The sequence below is a fragment of the Desmodus rotundus genome, chromosome 4, assembly GCF_022682495.2.
Source record: "Desmodus rotundus isolate HL8 chromosome 4, HLdesRot8A.1, whole genome shotgun sequence".
NCBI classification, from domain to species: domain Eukaryota; kingdom Metazoa; phylum Chordata; class Mammalia; order Chiroptera; family Phyllostomidae; genus Desmodus; species Desmodus rotundus.
In genome coordinates this window covers 126,135,455-126,144,292 of record NC_071390.1, presented here as the reverse complement: position 1 = coordinate 126,144,292, position 8,838 = coordinate 126,135,455, and positions in this window count along the sequence as shown.

The window sequence follows — 8,838 nt, the reverse complement described above, 5'->3', positions numbered from 1 at the left end:
TTACAGAATGGAAAACTCTGCAGCCATAAAAACAAAGGAAATCCTACCTGTTGTGACAGCATGGATGAACTTGGAGAGTGTTATGGTAATTGAAATAAGCCAGTCAGAGCCAAATACCATATGATTTCACCTATACATGGAATCTAATGAATAACATAAACTCACAAAATAGAAACAGACTCATAGATACAGAGAAAAGGTTGACAGGTGTTAGAGGAAAGGGTGTTTGGGGTAGGTGAAAAATGTGAAGGGATTAAGTGAAAAAATGAAAATACAGACACGGTAAACAGTATAGTGATTACCAGAAGGAAAGGGGTAGTGGGAGTTAGAGGAGAGTAAACAGGGAATCAGTGGTGTCAGAAGGAGACTTTATGTTGGGTGGTAAACATATCATACAATATATAGATGATGTGTTATACAATTGTACACTTAAAACCTATGTAATTTTATTAATCAATATATTCAGTGGAATTTTTAAACAAAAAATTTTTTAAGAAGAAAATTTGACAGGATCATTGGAAGGACATAGATTTCCTTTTTTTTTTTGGATCCTGATTAACTTTATTAATGAATTTTAATAGCTGTATTTTAGATACAAAATGTTCTTTTATTTTATTTGATTAATCACACAGAAAGACTTAAAAAAACTCTATATAAATAATGCAAAGATATCTATCTTTATTTAATAATTTGTCAGAGTTAATCAATCATATGACATACTGTTCAAAAACCTCAATTGTTATACAAACTCACACTCTTTGTTAATCTTACTTCCTTCCACCCCCCAAATGTTTTGGAAGTTATTAAACAGTACTTCAAATATGACTCAGGAAACAGAGGATTTTAATACCAACCCTATCTATAAACAGCTGTAATATTCTCAACAAATCATGCAAATTCTTGCCTGTTCAGTTTCCTCATCTCTATAAAAATCTTCAAACTACAGGGATGATATTTAGTGTCTCTTACAGTTCTTATTTTTCAAAAATTTTGGCCACAGTGTTATACTCTTTATCCTGGTTTTCTTCAGCTATCTTTGTGTTTCGCCCAACTCTCCTTCCTGAGCATTTTAGAGCTCTCACCCAACATGGAAAAGAGCTTTGGCAGAACAAATTCTGTTTATGACACATAGTCCTAGATTATTTTGTTCTAATTATTCCTTTCTCCTCGAGGATACACCGAGGGTTGTCCTAAAATTTCAATGAATGAAATTCTTATTTTACCTTATAAAATGGCAACTCTTAATATGAGCATTGGGAAATCTTGAGTGGCCTATGTGGCCACTGGTATTCTGATGCTTACCTGGCCAGTGACATGTGGCATTAAATCTTTGGCTTTTCAATTGTTTCTTGGACAAGCCTTATTCTCTAGTGTATTGTTAGTGATTTCATTGATCTAGGTTTTACGTACTTTACTGGCCCAATAAAGTCATTAAATATACTGATTAATGTAATTTAAAGTTGATGAAAGAGTATCACAAAGAATTCCACTATGTATCCCAAAACATGTAAAGCCCTTTCTTGAGAAAATAATAATAAATGCTCAATATGTGGGGCATACCTGCTTTTGAATTTCTTTTCTTAGAAATCATATATTTTTGCCTTTCCTATTGACAACACATGGCAGCCACAACCCTTTCTAACTTGAATTTACAACATTAGGAATGTCATCATTTCTTTCATGGCTTCTGTCTTGCTCAATTTAAACAACTTTGAATAAATATTAGCTGGATAGTTCGAGAGACAATACACATTGATTTGGGTTTTCTAAGCAATATAAAATACATATGACAATTAGAAGTGTTCTCTACAACATCTAACATAATATAAATCAAGTTAGATTATAAAGGAAATGATTAATTATGTAAATACTTTACCTGCTCACTTTAAAAGGACATCTACCTATGCTTAAGTCCCGAGTGTATCTATTAAATACAGTGAACAGAAAAAAACATTGCAAAATTGAGTAGTGCCCACCATAATCAATCAATTACATTCATGAACATCAATCACTAAAGAACCTAAAACACTTGAGTGACTCTCAGTCAGGCAATTGGAGGAAGGACCCACCAAAAAATGACCCGACAACAACCAAAACTCAATTACGAGAACCCACATACAGGGAATAAACGGAAACCCAAGGGCATCCAGCACAGTAGATCTAAGAGACTGTACCACTGAATCCCACAGGCTTCCTAACACAGAGGGTCACAACATGAAGACAGGGAGTCAAGGCAGGTCAGTCAAAAGCACAGAAACACACCAGAAGAGTCATCTACAATGGGGAGACAAAAAACCCTCAAATTAAAAGGAAAGGAGGAATCCCCAGAAAAAGTACTAAATGAAATAGAGGCAAATAAACTATTAGACACTGAGTTCAAAATAAAGCTTATAACGATGCTCAAGGAGCTCATTAAGAACTACAAGGAACTCCATAAAAGCTGTAAAGAACTTCCTGGGAATGAACACCAGAATGAAAAATGACATAGAAACTATCAAAAGACAGGAGGAAATGAAGAATACAATATCTGAAATGAAGAATACATTACAATGAATTAAAAGCAGGCCAGATGAAGCAGAGGAAAGAATCAGTGAGCTGGATGACAAGGTAGGAACACAGCAACAAAACAAAAAAAGACTCACAAAGAATAAAGAAGATTTAAGGAAACTATAAGACAACATGAAACATAATAATATTTGTATCATAAGGATGCCAGAAGGAGAAGAAGAGGACCAAGAGATAGAAAACCTGTTTGAAAAAGTAATGACAGAAAACTTCCCTAACTTGATGAGGGTAAGAGTCATGCAAATCCATAAAATACATAGGGTTCGAGTCAAGATGAATCCAAAGGAGCCCATTCCAAGACACATCATAATTAAAATGGCAAATTCAAAGGCAAACAGAAAATCTTGAAGGCAGCAAGGAAGAGACAGATAGTAACATACATGTTAGGTCTGATGAGGCTATCAGCTGATTACTAAACAGAAATGGTATAAGCCAGAAGGTAATGGCTAGAAATATGCCCAGTAATCAAAAGCAAAGGTCTGAAACAAAGACTACTCTACCCAGCAAGGCTTTCATTTTAATGGAAGTCAAAATGAGCAGTTTCCCAGACAAAAAAAAAAAGTCTAAAAGAATATATCTCCATCAAAGAAGCAATGCAAGAGGTGCTAAAGGGACTGCTTTAAGAAGATGAAGAAAATGGGAGAGAGAGAGAGAGGAGCACAGGTACAAAGGGGAAAGTGGCAATGAATAATTACCTATCAATAATAACCTTAAATATAAATGGATTAAATGTTTCAATCCAAAAACATAGGGTAGCTGAAAGGGTAAGAAAATATGACCTACACATATGCTGTCTACAAGAGACCCACCTCAGAACAAAAGATCTACACAGACTGAAAGTGAAGGAATGGAAGAAAGATAATCCAAGCAAACAGACGTGAAAAGAAAGCTGGGGTAGCAGTATTTGTATCACACAAAGTAGATTTCAAAACAAGGGCCATAAAAAAGAGACAAAGAAGGAAACTACAGAATACTTACAGGAGTAATCCATCAATAAGGTATAACCCCTGTAGACATGTATGCACCCAACATAGGAGCACCTAAATAGTAAGGAAAGTCATGGAGGACTTCAGGAAAGATATTAACAGCAACACACTCATCATAGGAGATTTCCACACCCCAGGGTCAACAATGGATAGATCTTTGAAGCAAGGAAATCAAGAAGGATATTGTGACATTGAACAACATTCTAAATCAAATAGACTTAATTGATATATACAGAAATTTTCACCCCAAAGAAGGAAAATATACATTATTTTCAAATGCACATGGAATATTTTTAAAGATAGACCACATGGTAGGACACAAAACAGACCTCAACAAATTCAAGAAAATTGAAATCATATCAAGTATCTTCTTGGATCACAATGGCTTGTAACTAAAAATGAACGTCAAAGAAAAAACTCACAGACATTCAAATACATGGAGACTGAATAATATGCTATTAAACAGTGAATGGGTAAACAATGAGATCAAGGAAGAAATCAAAAACTTTCTGGAAACAAATTAAAATGAACACATCCTTCTGGCCAAGATGGAGGCATAGGTAGACACACTGTGCCTCCTCGCACAACCAAAAGAAGGACAACCTCAAATTTAAAAACAAAAATCAACCAAAATAGACAGAAAATCAAACTTTATGGAAATCCAACAACCAAGGAGTTAAAGAAGAAATATTCATCCAGGCTGGTAGGAGGGGCAGAGACTGGCAGCCAGGCACAGAGAACTTGTAGCAAGGCAGTGGCTGCCAGACCAGGTGAAGTGGTGGCTTGCAGACTGGGTGGTTCCACATTCATGTGCAGATAAACAGGGAGGAACAACTGGGGAGCAAGACAGACTGTGCAACCCAGGGTTCCACCTTGGGGAAATGAAGCCTCATAACCTCTGACTGAAAAAACCTGTGGTGGTTGAGGCAACAGTGGGAGAAACTCCCAGCCTCACAGGAGAGTTTGCTGGAGAGACCCACAAGGTCCCAGAACTTACACAAACCCACCCACTGAGAATCAGCACCAATTTGATTGTGGATAGTAGGGGAAGTGACTGAAAACCAGCAGAGAGCAGAGCAAGTGGCATTGTTCCCTCTCTGAGCCCTTCCCCACATACAGCATGGGGTTGCCCTGCCCTGGCAAACACCTAAGGCTCTGCTGCTTACTACATAACAGGTGAACCAAGACACACACACACAAAAACCCCAAATGATGAACAGGTCAAAGTTCCAGAAAAAATACAACTAAGTGACAAAGAGATAGCCAACCTATCACATGCACAGTTCAAAACACTGGTTATCAGCATGCTGCAGGAGCTCACTGGGTACTTCAACAGCATAAAAAAAAAGACCCAGGCAGCAATGAAGGTTGCACTATTTGACATAAAGAAAAATCTACAGGGAACCAACAGTGATGGGAAGGAAACCAGGAATCAAATCAATGGTTTGGAGAGAAGGAAGAAAGAAACGTTCAGCCAGAACAGAATGAAGAAACAAGAATTCAAAAAAAAATGAGGAGAGGCTTAGGAAACTCCTGGACATCTTTAAACATTCTAACATCCAAATCATAGGGGTGCCGGAAACAGAAGATGAAGAGCAATAAATGGAAAACTTGTTTGAAAAAATAATGAAGGAAAATTTCCCCAGTCTGGAGAAGGATATAGACTTTCAGGAAGTCCAGAAAGCTCAGAGAGTCCCAAGGAAGTTGGAACCAAGGAGGAACATAACAAGGCACATCATAATGACATTACCCAAGATGAAAGATAAGGAGAGAATCTTAAAAGCAGCAAGAGGAAACGAGACAGTTACCTACAGAGGAGTTCCCATTAGACTATCAGATGATTTCTCAAAAAAACCTTGCATGGAATAACAGGCATGAAAGAAGTATTTAGTGATGAAAGGCAAGGACCTACATCCAAGATTGCTCTATCCAGCAAAGCTATCATTCAGAATGGAATGGCAGATAAAGTGCTTCCCAGATAAGTTCAAGTTAAAAGAGTTCATCATCACCCAGCCCTTCTTATATGAAATGTTAAAGGGACTTATCTAAGAAAAAGAAGATAAAAAATATGAACAGTAAAATGACAGCAAACTCACAGTTATTAACGACCACACCTAAACAAAAACAAAAGCAAACTAAGCAAACAACTAGAACAGGAACAGAACCACAGAAATGGAGATCACATGGAGGATTATCAGCAGGGGAGTGGAAGAGGAGAGGTGGGGGGGAAAGGTACAGAGAATAAGTAGCATAAATGGCAGGTAGAAAATAGACAGGGGGTGGATAAGAATAGTATAAGAAATGTAGAAGCCAAAGAACTTATAAGTATGACCCATGGACATGAACTAAAGGGGGGAAATTCTGTTGGGAGGGGGTGTGCAGGGCAGAGGAGAATAAAGGGGGGAAAATGGGACAACTGTAATAGCATAATCAATGAAATATATTTTAAAAAACTAAAAAATATGTAAAATCAGTAAAACGAACACACAAGAGCCCAATACCTAAGGGGCTCAATGAAGGCAGTCCTGAGAGGGAACTTCATAGCAAGGCAGGCCTGACTAAAAAAGATAGAAAAATATCAAATAAACAACCTAAACCTACAACCACAAGAACTAGAGGAACAACAACAAAACTCAGAGTTAGTAGAAGCAAGGAAATAATCGAGATCAGAGCAGAATTAAGTGATGGAGAGACTAAAAAAAAAAAATTCAAAGGGTTGATACATCCATAAGCTGATTCTTTGAGGAGATAAATAAAATCGTCAAACCTTTAACCAGGTTCATCAAGTAAAAAGGACTGTGGATCCAAACAAGTAGTTTCAGAAATGAAAGAGAAGTGACAACCAATACCACAGAAATGAAGAAGCATTGTAAGAAATTACTACAAATAACTATATGCAAAGAAATTGGACAAAGTGGGTGAAATGAACAAATTTCTAGAAACATACAGGCCTCCAAACTGAATCAAGAAGAAGCACAAAGCCTGAACAGACTGATAACAACTAGTGAAATTGAAGCAAAAATAAAAACCTCCTGGCACACAAAAGCCCTGGACTGCATGACTTCACAGGTGAATTTTATGAAACATTTAAGAACTAATTCCTATCCTTCCCAATTATTCCAAAAAATTCAAGAAGGAAGACGCACAAACTTGTTTCATGAGGTCAGTATCATCATAATTAGAAAACCATGTAAAGACACAACGAAGAAAGAAAACTATAGGCTAATACCTCTGATGAATGTAGGTGCTAAAATCCTCAACAAAACATTGGCAATCCAGATCCAGCAATACATTAAAAAGATCATACACCATGATCAAGTGGGATTGCAAGCATGATACAACATTTACAAACCAATAAACATAATAAACCAGATAAACCAAATGAAAGATAAAAGTCACATAATCATATCAATCATTGCTAAGAAAGCATTTGATAAAGTACAGCACCCATTTACGATAAAAAAAAAAACTCAGCAAGGTTGGAATTGAGGGAGGATGGCTCAAAATAGTAAAGACCATTGATGAGAAACCGATGGCCAACATCACACCCAATAGGCAAAACTGAAAGCTTTCCTCTGTACATCAGGAAGAAGACAAGGTTATCTGCTCCCACCACCTTTATTCAAAATAGTATTTAGTTCTAGCCAGAGTAATCAGACAAGAAAAAGAAATAAAATGCATCAAAATTGGAAGTAGGAAGTAAAACTGTCATTATCACAAGAGGACATGATAGTGTACATAGAAAACCCTGTAGTCTCAACCGAGAACTATGTGACCCAATATATATAAGGTGATCTCTAAGATATATAAGTGAATTTAGCAAAATAGCAGGTTATGAAGTCAATATTCAGAAATCAAAGGCATTTTTTTGTACAACAATGAAATATCAGAAACAGAAACCTATAAAACATTCCATTTACTATAGAAACAAGAAAAAATAAAGTACCCAGTAATAAACTTAACCAAGAAGGTAAAAAACCTATACTAAGAGAACTACAGAATATTGAGGAAAGAAATTGAGGAAGATACAAATAAGTGGAAGCATATACTGTGTCCATGGACTGGAAGACTGAACATTATTAAAATCTCCACACTACCGAAAGGAATCTATAGATTCAATGAAATCCCCATTAAAATACCAGTGGCAAAGTTCACAGATTTAGAGCAAATATTTCAAAAATTTATATGTTCCTCAAGATGATCCTGAATAGCCTCAGGAATGTTGACAAAGAAGAACAAAGTAGGAGGGGTCACAATACCTGCTATCTAACTATACTACAAGGCCACTGTAATCAAAACAGTCTGGTACTGGCACAAGAACAGACACATAGATCGATGGAAACAAATAGAAAGCCCAGAAATACACCCATGTCTCTATGGTCAATTAATATTTGACAAAAGGGGCAGGAGCCTAAAGTGGAGTAAAAATAGTCTCTTCAACAAATGGCATTGGGAGATCTGGACAGCTACTTGCAAAAAAAACACCCCCCCCCCACAAAAAAACCCCTAGACTACCAACTTACACCATACATCACAATAAAATCAAGATGGCTAAAAGAATTAAATATAAACCATGACACCATAGAAGTCCTAGAGGAAAATATAGGCAGTAAAATTTCAGATACCCCACTCAGCAATATTTTTGCTAATGTATCTCCTAGGGCAAGGGAGATAAAGGAAAAAATAAACAAATGGGACTACATCAAAGTAGAAAGTTTCTGCACAGCTAAAAAAAATATCATCAAAATGAAAAGGGATCTAACTGTGTGGGAAATATTTTTGCCAATGATACCTCAGACTTGAGTTTCATCTCTAAGATATATAAAGAAGTCAAATGACTCACCCTAAGGAAGACCTATAATCTAATAAAAAATGGACAAAGGACCTGCACAGACACTTATCCAAGGGGGACATAGAAACTGCTCAGAGACATATGAAAGGGTGCTCAACATCACTAGCCATCAGAGAGATGCAAATTAAATCACGGTGAGATACCACCTCGCACTGAGCAGAACAGCCATCATTAACAAATCAACAAACAAGAAGTGCAGGAGAGGAGGTGGAGAAAAGAGAATCCCAGTGCACTGTTGGTGGGAATGAAGACTGGTACAGTCACTGTGAAAAACAGTATGGAACTTCCTCAAAAAGTGAAAATGGAACTGCCTTTTGATCCAGTGATTCCATTGCTGGGATTATATCATAAGAATCTCTGAAACACTAATTCAAAATAACTTATAAACCTCTATGTTCATAGCAGCATTATTTACAATAGCCAAGTGCTGGAAAC